Source organism: Macaca fascicularis, chromosome 8, assembly GCF_037993035.2.
Source record: "Macaca fascicularis isolate 582-1 chromosome 8, T2T-MFA8v1.1".
Lineage (NCBI taxonomy): Eukaryota > Metazoa > Chordata > Mammalia > Primates > Cercopithecidae > Macaca > Macaca fascicularis.
The window spans coordinates 38068296-38083008 of NC_088382.1; the positions used below are offsets into that span (position 1 = coordinate 38068296).

A 14713-nucleotide genomic window follows, 5' to 3' on the forward strand; every position below is an offset into this window, starting at 1 on the left:
TCTACAAAAAATTTTAAAAATTAGCCAAGTGTGGTGGTATGTACCTGCAGTCCTAGCTACGGTTGAGGTGGGAGGATCACTTGAGCCCAGGAAATCAAGGCTGCAGTGAACTGGGATTGCACAACTGCACTTCAGCCTGTGTGTGTGTGTGTGTGTGTGTGTGTGTGTGTGTATTTGTTATTAACTCTACATATATATGTTATTAACTCTAACAAATATATATATTTGTTATTAACTCTACCTCTATCGATGATTTTATGTATGGAAGAGAAAGCTGGGGGAGCCTGAAATCTTGGCAGATTGAGAATGGAACCATTGATGGTGGTAAGGAAGAAGAGTAGAAATGCATATTGTTATGGGGTGGATAGTGTGAGACACAAGGGAAATTACATAGAAAACATGAGTTAAATATATGTAAGCAGCATGCAAACATAAATCAGTGTTGTAATTCTACCTCAGTGAGCTCTCCAGCAGATTCTCACCTCCTTGACACAGGGCTACCTAATGATCACATTTACAATGCGTTATACAGCACTTGACACACTCTGTGCTCTCAATGTTTTTCAGATAAATTAGTGAAGGCTTTGGCATGGTAAGAAGCACACCATTTGGGAGCTGCAAGTCATCTTACGGACTCTCTGGTACAACTCCTTTCTTTTATAGTTATAGAAAGTTGGTCTTAGAGAGATGACATAATTTGTGCAACGCCATCTAGTAATATTGAAAGAAGACAAATTTTATAAAATTTGACTCCAGAAATGGCTTAGCTATTCAACAAGAAGTATTTGTGGCAATTAATTATGACATATAAAACTTGAAAAAGTGCCTCTTGAAATTCTGAATTTATTAAAAAGAATAAACCAGGTTGTATAACCTGACTTTCAGATCCAAGACTGAGGCAGTTTGAATTGAAAGAGGCCCACAGGAAATAGTTTTCTGATAAAAAGTAAAGATGGGAAAGGGGATCGATTTCTTAAAACTTCAGGTTATTAGAAATGAGTAATATGATAGAAAAGCCAAAGAGAGGGAAAGAAAAGGTTGTGGTTTTTTTGTTTGTTTGTTTGTTTGTTTCAGCAGTAGTGATTCAATACAGTGTGCATTAAGGTCTTTGTCAAAAGTTCCAAAAAATTTTTGCCATGTATATACCTATTATATCTGTCCCTGAGATATGAGCTATGTGCTGTTGTTCAGACTACTAAACTTTTAAACTTCAGGGTCTTCCTCTGGAAAGCTGGAAAAAATAATGGTATCCACTGATGAGGACTGAATGTGACAATCTAGGTGAAGTGCTTTATTTCTGCAGAACTCACTCTAGGTAACATTGTAAACAACAATAAGCAAAAAGTAGCTGGCTGTAGTGGGAAGAACATGGGCATAGACCCTGGCATCCTACAGCCTGGGTTCCCATGCTATCTCTGCTTCTCCAAGTAACTGTACATGTGTCATGTTCGGTCTTTGAAGTTCAGTTTTTCATATGAAATATGGATATGGCAATGACTAAATCCCAGGTTTTCTGCAGGAATTGATAAAATGTACGTAAAAGAAACTAGCATTTAGTTATTCTTTATGTCTGTTGTCTCCTCTGTCACCCCATTTTTGTCCCTCCCTGATCCTCCTAGCCCCCTTTGTCCTGGTGGATCACCCATGCCTTATTCCCAAATGGCCTGCCCCTTAAGAGATCAGTCAAAACCTCCTCAAATATATGGGCTAAAAACACTCCAATATGTTATTCCTCCCCTCAGGTTCGCATTTTAATGGCAATCCTTGAAAACCTAAAAGCCTTAGAAACCAGAAGAAATCAATGTTTAATGATGGAACTTGAAACATTATGACAAAGGAGAAGGAGCTGAAAGGAATTTTTAGACTTCACTGAGTGCAACCAATTCATCTTCTGCATGAGCAAACTTAGAAGGAGAGAGAGAAATGACAGGTGTCAAACTACAGCCCCAGGTCAGTAACTCAGGCAGGGATTCAGGTTATCAGACTCATAACACGATGCTCTGCCTAACGTGCCATTTGCTTTGAGGGAAGACTCAGCAGTAGCTACCTTACTACTAGCAGCCAAGATTTGCTGTCCTTTCTACCGAATGCTCATATCCAATAGCAGCTGGATAAGTTCCTGAGCCCAGCACTCTGCTGAGCCTCTTATCCTAGAGAGCAGTATACTAAATTGATATTTATCACCTAGAAATAGCAAGGGCACTGACAATGCCTTACTAGGAGAATACTCACTAATCAATTACTATCAAACAATTAGGCCTTCTTCTGGGACCATCCTATTGCAGGAAGGGATTAATTGGCTTTATTTATTTATTTTTGAGATGGAGTCTTGCTCTGTCACCCAGGCTGAAGTACAATGATGCAATCTCAGCTCACTTCAATTTCTGCCTCCTGGGTTTAAGCAATACTCCTGCCTCAGCCTCCCTAGTAGCTGGGATTACAGGCACATGCCACCACGCCTGGCTACTTTTTGTATTTTTAGTAGAGACGGGATTTCACCATGTTGGCCAGGCTGGTCTCGAACTTCTGACCTCAGGTGATCCTCCTGCCTCAGCCTCCCAAAATGCTGGGATTACAGACATGAGCCAGCACACCTGGCCCAGCTTTATTTTTATTTTACCCCATTCTGAAGAAGCAGCCAAGCTTTAAAAGCAAATATTTTAAAAAAGGAAAAAAGAAATGTAACAAGTTGTCTACTATATTTTTTCCCCATCCCAAGTTAGCTCAGAGGTTGGAGAAGACTCTCTTCACTCTAATTATAGGCTTTATGTTAACTTAGAAACTTGGACTTTAGTTTCTAATGGTTAGAGAGAAAATAAAAGATGCCAGGAACCTGCTGGGTTCTCAGATAATTGGGAGGTTGAGGTGGGGGGGTGAGAGCCTGAGGTGGTAGGATGGCTTGAGGTCAAGAGTTACCAGTCTGGGCAACATAGTGACCCCATCTATACAAAGTAGAAAACATTAGCTGGGCTGTAATCCGGCTCCTCAGAAGGTTGAGCCCAGGGGTTCGAGGCTGCAATGAGGTATCATTGCTCCACTGCACTTCGGCCAGAGCAACAGAGCAAGATAAAAATTTTAAAAATGCCAAGAAACTAGAAATCACCTGTATTTTGGAGGGCTTATTTAGGAAACTATGGAATGTAAATGGCACATATAACCTACAAAATGATATAATTTTGCCTGAGTTAAACGTCTTCTTTCAAGTCATATAGCTGCCCTTCAGACCTGACCCTCAATTTGTCATCTCTCAGACCTTGATTTTTGTAAAGCTTTAGGTATTTGGCAATATCAGTTTGGTCCTCCTTTAAACAACTAAGAAAGCCATTCTGGGTAAACAATTCTTTTGTAAAGGACCAATTCCAAACAAAGGAAGGGGGAGAGACAAAAAGATGAGGTAAGATAATGAATTATTTTAAATTATAAGGCCAAGAATGGGAAAGGGGACATAGGAGTGGAATCATAGAAACAGTAAAAGGAAAGTGGGAGGATCATATTACAAAGACATAAGAAAGAGTAAAGATGATGAAAGAAACTGTAATAAAGTTGTCAAAGGAAGATCAGAGACAAGGCAAGTTAAGAGAGTTAAATAAAAAATAGAATTTGCATAAGAAGGGATTTAAAAGACTTGAAAAAATACAAAGTAAAAGATCTAATAAAGATTATTGGAAAAACAAATGAACATGGCAACGACAAGGTTCTGCAAAGAACAATAAATGCATTACAGATTATAAAAGTACTGCGAGAAAAACATCAGAGAGAAACCGCATCCTGAATTAAAAAAAGAAAAATCAAGTTCAGCCACAGAGGAACCAACATGATGAAGACAAAAAGGATAAAAGTGTTGAGGAAGTGACAGATACTAAGACAACACACAGAGAAGGCATGAGAGCACTACTCACAGCATAGAAAAGCAAAAGTGGGTGATGGATGTAAGGAAAATGTAAACTGCAAATAGGCTGAGTTTTGTTTTTGTTTTTAAATCTACTGCAAAAGCATTCGATAGTGCTTGCAAGAACATCAACAGGATGATAAAAGTATTCTTAAGTTGTAATTAAGAGTTATTTATATATAAAAGCAGCTATTGCAATATTAGAAAAGTTATGTCACGGACCCTTATATCACCATAAATATCCAGCGAGATGATTCTGCCTGTATTCACAATTTAGCTACATTATCAACCTCCCTGTAGAGGAGCAAAATAAAATAGTTGTGAACTCTTTCTTTACACATATGACATGAGTTTTTGGACATATGAAAGAACAGGACTGAGTTCTAAGTACATTGCTATCAAAAACAAGGTAGCATGTTTTCTTCTACATCATCCTTCCTCCAACTCCAAGACCTAAGCAAAATTATAAAGTCTGAAGAATTGCCTGCTCCACAATGCTCAGACATTCCTGTCTCATGTACCATGAGCGTTGACACCTATTTATCCAGGGTCTTTCTCTGGTACCCTTTACTTTGGACAATGCCCACATCAGTGCAGAATATCAGATGTCAAAATTGTAGGCCATTGCTTCCAGACAGAATATGAATTCTCTCTTTAATTAACAGTGGGTGAAGAACTCTCTTGATTCCACCATCTGATGGCCTTCTAATGATATTTTCAGAATCTTCCAAGTTTATAGTATTACGGAATTCTAGATTGTAAACAGAGTGGGAATATCAAATTCTAGATTGTAAAGAGACTGGGGATATCACATAATATCAAATTATTTCATAGATGTGGAGAGATCAAGGCCAACAGTGGTGAAGTGACTTAATCCAAAAGGTGACACTCATATATCAGAACCTCTCCTGGGTGCCCTATGAGAAAAATGTATTTTACTTAGACAGATTGTACAAAAAAAATCTCTTAAAACTGTCATAGGAGAGTAAAGGAATTGACATAAAAATTAAGCAGATATAGAAGATTTGGCTTACGGAAAATCAAACATACTTCATTGCACTAAGTGAGTAGCTCCCAATCTTTCTTGATCCTCAGTGCTCACAATGTCTCAATAATTTTTTACAGCACACTTGGGCAAAAATGAAGACCTAACGGTTCAGTTTATTAAAGTAGATCCAAACACTTTAGCAAGTATTTATGTCTTAACAACTTATTAGCACTCTGAAAATATAATACACATAAAATAAAAATATATTCTTATTTCATTCTTATCCCCAAAACTGTAGTCGCCTCTTATCCACAGTTACACTTTCGCAGTTTCAGTTAACGCCATCAACTGTGATCTGAAAACATTACAGTATTTTGAGAGAAAGAGGAGGAGAAAACATTCACATAATTTGCATTACAGTATGTTGTTATACTTGTTCTAACTTATCATTAGTTACTTTTCTAATGACTTGCAGTGCCTAACTTATAAATTAAAGTTTATTAGAGATGAGTATGTATAGGAAAAAACACAGTATGTGTATGGTTTCATACTGTCCACGGTTTCAGGCATCCATCGGGGGTCTTGAAATATATTTCCTATGGATAAGGGGGCACTACTCTATTTGGGGTTGGCATGTGAGCACTGTTAGGCACTGCACGACTTCTCAAACCTTAGAATCAGATTGCATACAGCCATCTTCATTTCCTGTTCCACCCCAATTTTCATCCCATATTTGCTTTTTATCAAACCTGCTACAAACTTAACTTCACAAGATATGTCATTGAAAGGAAGGTGCCATGACATGGTATGGAGTACCACTGCACAGCGTTTGGAAACACAGGTCAAAATCCTTGCTTTGATCTTAGAGGAGTATTCTCTTCATTAATGGTGACAAAGAGGAAGGGATTAAACCCTAACAACACATCAAAAGTATTTTTCTATTATATTATATTACATTATGCGAAAAAAACCTTTAGGGTCTCTATTTTATAAGTTATGTAAGAATTTCCCAACTAGCCTGCTCAGTTGTCTTTAGAATTGGAGTCAGCCCAGGTTTGGAGCAAAACTTTAAAAATCTGTAACTAGAGTCAAACCATTCAGTGTATATTCAGGATTTGTTTGTTTTCTTTGTTTTGATGAAATTCTAAAGCAGGAGGCAAAAAAGCATATCCTGTAAAATAAACAATTTCAACGGAATTTCTCTTAATGACCCAATAGGTCTTCGTAACATTAGTGGAGTAACTTCCCCTCTCACACCTGACTTGATCCTCACAGCAATCATATAAAAGGCAAAGGCATCATTAGTATTTCTATTTTACCTACCATGGTTTTATAAGAATGATAGTAAGTAATCAGTACATTAATTGATAAATCAAAAGGTTTTGTTGAGTACAATGCCAATATTTGGCATTATGCCAAAAACTGTCGCTTTCAAGAGGAGTATGAAACATGCTTTCACCCCTAAAGAAGACCTTATACTAACTGTTGAAAGATGGTCTATATACATTCAACAATTAATAAGTTTATAGAAAGCAATAGCGACAATAACACTGTAGAACAATTAACAAATGAAACAACCTGGCAGTTGTGCAGTGCTGGCAATAAATACAAAGAGTTAAACCTCAGAGAGAATAACGTGGCTGCAGTGCTCCTGCAGTACCAAGCTTTATGCTCAGTACTAAGGTCACCAGTAAAGAATCTTGGGGGGGCAGAGCAAGATGGCCGAATAGGAACAGCTCCAGTCTCCAACTCCCAGCGCGAGCGACACAGAAGACCGGTGATTTCTGCATTTTCAACTGAGGTACTGGGGTCATCTCACTAGGGAGTGCCAGACAATCGGTGCTGGCCAGCTGCTGCAACCCGACCAGCGAGAGCTGAAGCAGGGAGAGGCATCGCCTCACCTGGGAAGTGCAAGGGGGAAGGGAATCCCTTTTCCTAGCCAGGGGAACTGAGACACATGACACCTGGAAAATCGGGTAACTCCCACCCCAATACTGCGCTTTAAGCAAACAGGCACACCAGGAGATTATATCCTACACCTGGCCGGGAGGGTCCCACGCCCACGGAGCCTCCCTCATTGCTAGCACAGCAGTCTGTGACCTAACCGCAAGGCAGCAGCGAGGCTGGGAGAGGGGCGCCCACCATTGCTGAGGCTTAAGTAGGTAAACAAAGCCGCTGGGAAGCTCCAACTGGGTGGAGCTCACAGCAGCTCAAGGAAACCTGCCTGTCTCTGTAGACTCCACTTCTGGGGACAGGGCACAGCTAAGCAACAACAACAACAACAACAACAACAACAAAGCAGCAGAAACCTCTGCAGATGCAAATGACTCTGTCTGACAGCTTTGAAGAGAGTAGTGGATCTCCCAACACGGAGGCTGAGATCTGAGAAGGGACAGACTGCCTGCTCAAGTGGGTCCCTGACCCCTGAGTAGCCTAAATGGGAGATATCCCCCACTAGGGGCAGTCTGACACCCCACAACTCACAGGGTGGAGTACACCCCTGAAAGGAAGCTTCCAAAGTAAGAATCAGACAGGTACACTCGCTGTTCAGCAATATTCTATCTTCTGCAGCCTCTGCTGCTGATACCCAGGCAAACAGGGTCTGGAGTGGACCTCAAGCAATCTCCAACAGACCTACAGCTGAGGGTCCTGACTGTTAGAAGGAAAACTATCAAACAGGAAGGACACCTACACCAAAACCGCATCAGTACGTCACCATCATCAAAGACCAGAGGCAGATAAAATCACAAAGATGGGGAAAAAGCAGGGCAGAAAAGCTGGAAATTCAAAAATAAGAGCGCATCTCCCTCTGCAAAGGAGTGCAGCTCATCGCCAGCAACGGATCAAAGCTGGATGGAGAATGACTTTGACGAGATGAGAGAAGAAGGCTTCAGTCCATCAAACTTCTCAGAGCTAAAGGAGGAAATACGTACCCAGCGCAAAGAAACTAAAAATCTTGAAAAAAGAGTGGAAGAATTGATAGCTAGACTAATTAATGCAGAGAAGGTCATAAACGAAATGATAGAGATGAAAACCGTCACACGAGAAATACGTGACAAATGCACAAGCTTCAGTAACCGACTCGATCAACTGGAAGAAAGAGTATCAGCGATTCAGGATCAAATGAATGAAATGAAGCGAGAAGAGAAACCAAAAGAAAAAAGAAGAAAAAGAAATGAACAAAGACTGCAAGAAGTATGGGATTACGTAAAAAGACCAAATCTACGTCTGATTGGGGTGCCTGAAAAGTGAGAGGGAAAATGGAACCTAGTTGGAAAACACTCTTCAGGATATCATCCAGGAGAACTTCCCCAACCTAGTAGGGCAGGCCGACATTCAAATTCAGGAAATACAGAGAACGCCACAAAGATATCCCTCGAGAAGAACAACTCCAAGACACATAATTGCCAGATTCACCAAAGTTGAAATGAAGGAAAAAATCTTAAGGGCAGCCAGAGAGAAAGGTCGGGTTACCCACAAAGGGAAGCCCATCAGACTAACAGCAGATCTCTCGGCAGAAACTCTACAAGCCAGAAGAGAGTGGGGGCCAATATTCAACATTCTTAAAGAAAAGAATTTTAAACCCAGAATTTCATATCCAGCCAAACTAAGTTTCATAAGTGAAGGAGAAATAAAATCCTTTACAGATAAACAAATGCTTAGAGATTTTGTCACCGAGAGGCCTGCCTTACAAGAGATCCTGAAGGAAGCACTAAACATGGAAAGGAACAATCGGTACCAGCCATTGCAAAAACATGCCAAAATGTAAAGACCATCGAGGCTAGGAAGAAACTGCAACTAACGAGCAAAATAACCAGTTAATATCATAATGGCAGGATCAAGTTCACACATAACAATATTAACCTTAAATGTAAATGGACTAAATGCTCCAATTAAAAGACACAGACTGGCAAACTGGATAAAGAGTCAAGACTCATCAGTCTGCTATATTCAGGAGACACATCTCACATGCAGAGACATACATAGACTCAAAATAAAGGGATGGAGGAAGATCTGCCAAGCAAATGGAGAACAAAAAAAAGCAGGGGTTGCAATACTAGTCTCTGATAAAACAGACTTTAAACCATCAAAGATCAAAAGAGACAAAGAAGGCCATTACATAATGGTAAAGGGATCAATTCAACAGGAAGAGCTAACTCTCCTAAATATATATGCACCCAATAAAGGAGCACCCAGCTTTATAAAGCAAGTCCTTAGAGACTTACAAAGAGACTTAGACTCCCATACAATAATAATGGGAGACTTCAACACTCCACTGTCAACATTAGACAGATCAAAGAGACAGAAAGTTAACAAGGATATCCAGGAATTGAACTCATCTCTGCAGCAAACAAACCTAATAGACATCTATAGAAATCTCCACCCCAAATCAACAGAATATACATTCTTCTCAGCACCACATCACACTTATTCCAAAATTGACCATATAATTGGAAGTAAAGCACTCCTCAGCAAATGTAAAAGAACAGAAATTATAACAAACTGTCTCTCAGACCACAGTGCAATCAAACTAGAACTCAGGACTAAGAAACTCAATCAAAACTGCTCAACTACATGGAAACTGAACAACCTGCTCCTGAATGACTACTGGGTACATAACGAAATGAAGGTGAAAATAAAGATGTTCTGTGAAACCAATGAGAACAAAGATACAACATACCTGAATCTCTGGGACACATTTAAAGCAGTGTGTAGAGGGAAATTTATAGCACTAAATGCCCACAAGAGAAAGCTGGAAAGATCTAAAATTGACACTCTAACATCACAATTAAAAGAACTAGAGAAGCAAGAGCAAACACATTCAAAACTAGCAGAAGGCAAGAAATAACTAAGATTAGAGCAGAAATGAAGGGGATAGAGACACAAAAAACCCTCCAAAAAATCAATGAATCCAGGAGTTGGTTTTTTGAAAAGATCAACAAAATTGACAGACCACTAGCAAGACTAAAAAAGAAGAAAAGAGAGAAGAATCAAATAGACACAATAAAAAATGATAAAGTGGATATCACCACCGACCCCACAGAAATACAAACTACCATCAGAGAATACTATAAACACCTCTACACAAATAAACTAGAAAACCTAGAAGAAATGGATAATTTCCTGGACACTTACACTATTCCAAGACTAAACCAGGAAGAAGTTGAATCCCTGAAGAGACCAATAGCAGGCTCTGAAATTGAGGCAATAATTAATAGCCTTCCAACCAAAAAAAGTCCAGGACCAGATGGATTCACAGCTGAATTCTACCAGAGGTACAAGGAGGAACTGGTACCATTCCTTCTGAAACTATTCCAATCAATAGAAAAAGAGGGAATCCTCCCTAACTCATTTTATGAGGCCAACATCATCCTTATACCAAAGCCTGGCAAAGACACAACAAAAAAAGAGAATTTTAGACCAATGTCCCTGATCAACATCGATGCAAAAATCCTCAATAAAATACTGGCAAACCGGATTCAGCAACACATCAAAAAGCTTATCCACCATGATCAAGTAGGCTTCATCCCTGGGATGCAAGGCTGGTTCAACATTTGCAAATCAATAAACGTAATCCAGCATATAAACAGAACCAAAGACAAGAACCACATGATTATCTCAATAGATGCAGAAAAGGCTTTTGACAAAATTCAACAGCCCTTCATGCTAAAAATGCTCAATAAATTCGGTATTGATGGAACGTACCTCAAAATAATAAGAGCTATATATGACAAACCCACAGCCAATATCATACTGAATGGGCAAAAACTGGAAAAATTCCCTTTGAAAACTGGCACAAGACAGGGATGCCCTCTCTCATCACTCCTATTCAACATAGTGTTGGAAGTTCTGGCTAGGGCAATCAGGCAAGAGAAAGAAATCAAGGGTATTCAGTTAGGAAAAGAAGAAGTCAAATTGTCCCTGTTTGCAGATGACATGATTGTATATTTAGAAAACCCCATTGTCTCAGCCCGAATTCTCCTTAAGCTGATAAGCAACTTCAGCAAAGTCTCAGTATACAAAATTAATGTGCAAAAATCACAAGCATTCTTATACACCAGTAACAGACAAACAGAGAGCCAAATCATGAATGAACTTCCATTCACAATTGCTTCAAAGAGAATAAAATACTCAGGAATCCAACTTACAAGGGATGTAAAGGACCTCTTCAAGGAGAACTACAAACCACTGCTCAGTGAAATAAAAGAGGACACAAACAAATGGAAGAACATACCATGCTCATGGATAGGAAGAATCAATATCATGAAAATGGCCATACTGCCCAAGGTAATTTATAGATTCAATGCCATCCCCATCAAGCTACCAATGACTTTCTTCACAGAATTGGAAAAAACTGCTTTAAAGTTCATATGGAACCAGGAATGACCCCGCATTGCCAAGACAATCCTAAGTCAAAAGAACAAAGCTGGAGGCATCACGCTCCCTGACTTCAAACTATACTACAAGGCTACAGTAACCAAAACAGCATGGTACTGGTACCAAAACAGAGATATAGAGCAATGGAACAGAACAGAGTCCTCAGAAATAATACCACACATCTACAGCCATCTGATCTTTGACAAACCTGAGAGAAACAAGAAATGGGGAAAGGATTCCCTATTTAATAAATGGTGCTGGGAAAATTGGCTAGCCATAAGTAGAAAGCTGAAACTGGATCCTTTCCTTACTCCTTATACGAAAATTAATTCAAGATGGATTAGAGACTTAAATGTTAGACCTAATACCATAAAAACCCTAGAAGAAAACCTAGGTAATACCATTCAGGACATAGGCATGGGCAAAGACTTCATGTCTAAAACACCAAAAGCAACGGCAACAAAAGCCAAAATTGACAAATGGGATCTCATTAAACTAAAGAGCTTCTGCACAGCAAAAGAAACTACCATCAGAGTGAACCTACAGAATGGGAGAAAATTTTTGCAATCTACTCATCTGACAAAGGGCTAATATCCAGAACCTACAAAGAACTCAAACAAATTTACAAGAAAAAAACAAACAACCCCATCAAAAAGTGGGCAAAGGATATGAACAGACACTTCTCAAAAGAAGACATTCATACAGCCAACAGACACATGAAAAAATGTTCATCATCACTGGCCATCAGAGAAATGCAAATCAAAACCACAATGAGATACCGTCTCACACCAGTTAGAATGGCGATCATTAAAAAGTCAGGAAACAACAGGTGCTGGAGAGGATGTGGAGAAATAGGAACACTTTTACACTGTTGGTGGGATTGTAAACTAGTTCAACCATTATGGAAAACAGTATGGCGATTCCTCAAGGATCTAGAACTAGATGTACCATATGACCCAGCCATCCCATTACTGGGTATATACCCAAATGATTATAAATCATGCTGCTATAAAGACACATGCACACGTATGTTTATTGCAGCACTATTCACAATAGCAAAGGCTTGGAATTAACCCAAATGTCCATCAGTGACAGACTGGATTAAGAAAATGTGGCACATATACACCATGGAATACTATGCAACCATAAAAAAGGATGAGTTTGTGTCCTTTGTAGGGACATGGATGCAGCTGGAAACCATCCTCCTCAGCAAACTATCACAAGAACAGAAAACCAAACACCTCATGTTCTCACTCATAGGTGGGAACTGAACAATGAGATCACTTGGACCTGGGAAGGGGAACATCACACACCGGGGCCTATCATGGGGAGGGGGGAGGGATTGCATTGGGAGTTATACCTGATGTAAATGACGAGTTGATGGGTGCAGCACACCAACATGGCACAAGTATACATATGTAACAAACCTGCACGATATGCACATGTACCCTAGAACTTAAAGTATAATAATAATATTAATAATAATAACAATAAAAAAATAAAAAGTAAATAAACAAATAAATTTAAAAAAATAGAATCTCAAGGACACTCCAAGTTCACTTACCTGATTTGTATCTGGAATAACTGGGAGGACTCAAATGATCATGGTTTTTAATTTCAGTTGTTATATTGCTGCAGTAAACAATATACTGTAGTAGACAAAGTTGCTTGTCACTTTATCAATCTTCATATTGCAATCAAGAAGTTCTAATCCTAAGCAAATAGAAGCAAGTAGATGAATTCTTCCCAGTAATCGACTAAAAATATCTTCAGACTTTATTTAATGTAACTAAAATGGGGGCAGGAAAATGGGCAAATATACTGGAATGATGAATAAAAAAAATCTCGGAATTGTACCTTACTTCAACGAAACTTAGCAGGAATATTGTATCTTAAAAATCAGGGATGAGTAATGTAGAACAGGCAATAAACAAGTGCAGGGTCACTTTCAGACACAATCTGGGTCAGCCTCCAGGTGGAAAGGAAACAGCACATAACTCAGGTATACTTGAGAGAACACATTTTGGCTCACTACCAAGAGGCTGAATGGTTTAAGGTACAGGTATAAGGTCTTCACCCCCAAAATTAGGTCAACAATACAGTCATGGAAAAAAAAAAAACCTTCTCAAAACTCTAAGCTGAGCATATCTGCTTCTTCTTGCCGCTTAAATGTGATATTTTCCACAGTTAGACACTTCGGGCTCCCTTTCCTCCTCTTATTCTACACTGTCTTCCTTGGCCATATCATATACTCCCACATCTTTAGCTACTACCTGAACTTTAGATTCTGAATGAGAAAGATGCCAACTTTTTCCTTTAACCCATACATACTGATCTGAATATTTGACATCTCATTTTATTTTTTCCCTTTAAACACCCTTCTATCTTTCCTTCCTTCCTTCCTTCCTTCCTCTTTCATTCCTTCCTTTTTCCTTTCTTCCTCCTGCCCTCTCTCTCTTTCTTCCTCTCTTTCTCTCCTTCCTTCCTTCTTTTCCCTCTTATTACCAAGATCTCTCTCTCTTCTAGTCTCTTCTGGGCTTTAGACTCACAATTTTCCCCCTCACTTCCACCATGGTAGTGCTTATTATTATTTTTACTATTTTCATTATAAACTATTAAAATATATGTAATATTAATCCATATATTTACTTATAAATAGTTATTTTTGCTAGCAAGCAAATATAAAAAATGCTAACATTTAGCCACATTTGCTGCATATCCTTTTTACACAAAAATTAAAGTAGCATAGTTTTTATTACTTGATTTTAAATTAATTCTAAAATTTTAATGATTTGATTATTCCCCTCACAAAAACTTAAAGATAACATCACAAACTCTTCTTTTTTTGAGACGGAGTCTTGCTCTGTCACCAGGCTGGAGTGCAGTGGCATGATCTCAGCTCACTGCAACCTCTGCTTCCCGGGTTCAAGCTATTCTCCTGCCTCAGCCTCCTGAGTAGCTGGGATTACAGGCATGCGCCACCACGCCCAGCTAATTTTTGTGTTTTTAGTAGAGATGGCATTTCACCATGTTGGCTAGGATGGTCTCGATCTCTTGACCTAGTGATCCACTTGCCTCGGCCTCCCAAAGTGCTGGGATTACAGTCGTGAGCCACCGTGCCCGACCAACATCATAAACTCTTTCACATAACTTACCACCCTATCATGATCTTTCTCCCCTCTACTTCCTCCTCTCTAGCCTCACTTCTGCCCACCTCCCAGGTGCTCTGTCCTCTTACCTACCAAACCACTAGCAATGCCTTTGCGTGGGCTGCTCCTTTTACTAGAAACATTCTTTCCCACGGTATTCAGCATACCTTTCAAAACTTAACTGACACCTACATAACATAACAAGTGGTATAAAACATATACACACCAACTCTTTCTACTTCTAAACCTCATCTATATTTGTTTTAACATATCCTAGAGTAAGCTCGTGTGATGAGGATGGAGCAGACA

The 14713-nt window shown here is 39.2% G+C and overlaps 1 long non-coding RNA gene across 1 annotated transcript in view; it reads left to right on the plus strand.

The window, feature by feature from the left end:
- LOC107130586 (uncharacterized) overlaps nucleotides 1-14713 on the plus strand; it is a 94917-nt gene that overhangs the window by 5949 nt on the left and 74255 nt on the right. Inside the window, exon 2 of the long non-coding RNA XR_001492882.3 lies at nucleotides 1743-1950. This is a non-coding gene — a long non-coding RNA (uncharacterized lncRNA). The remainder of the gene's footprint in view (nucleotides 1-1742; nucleotides 1951-14713) is intronic.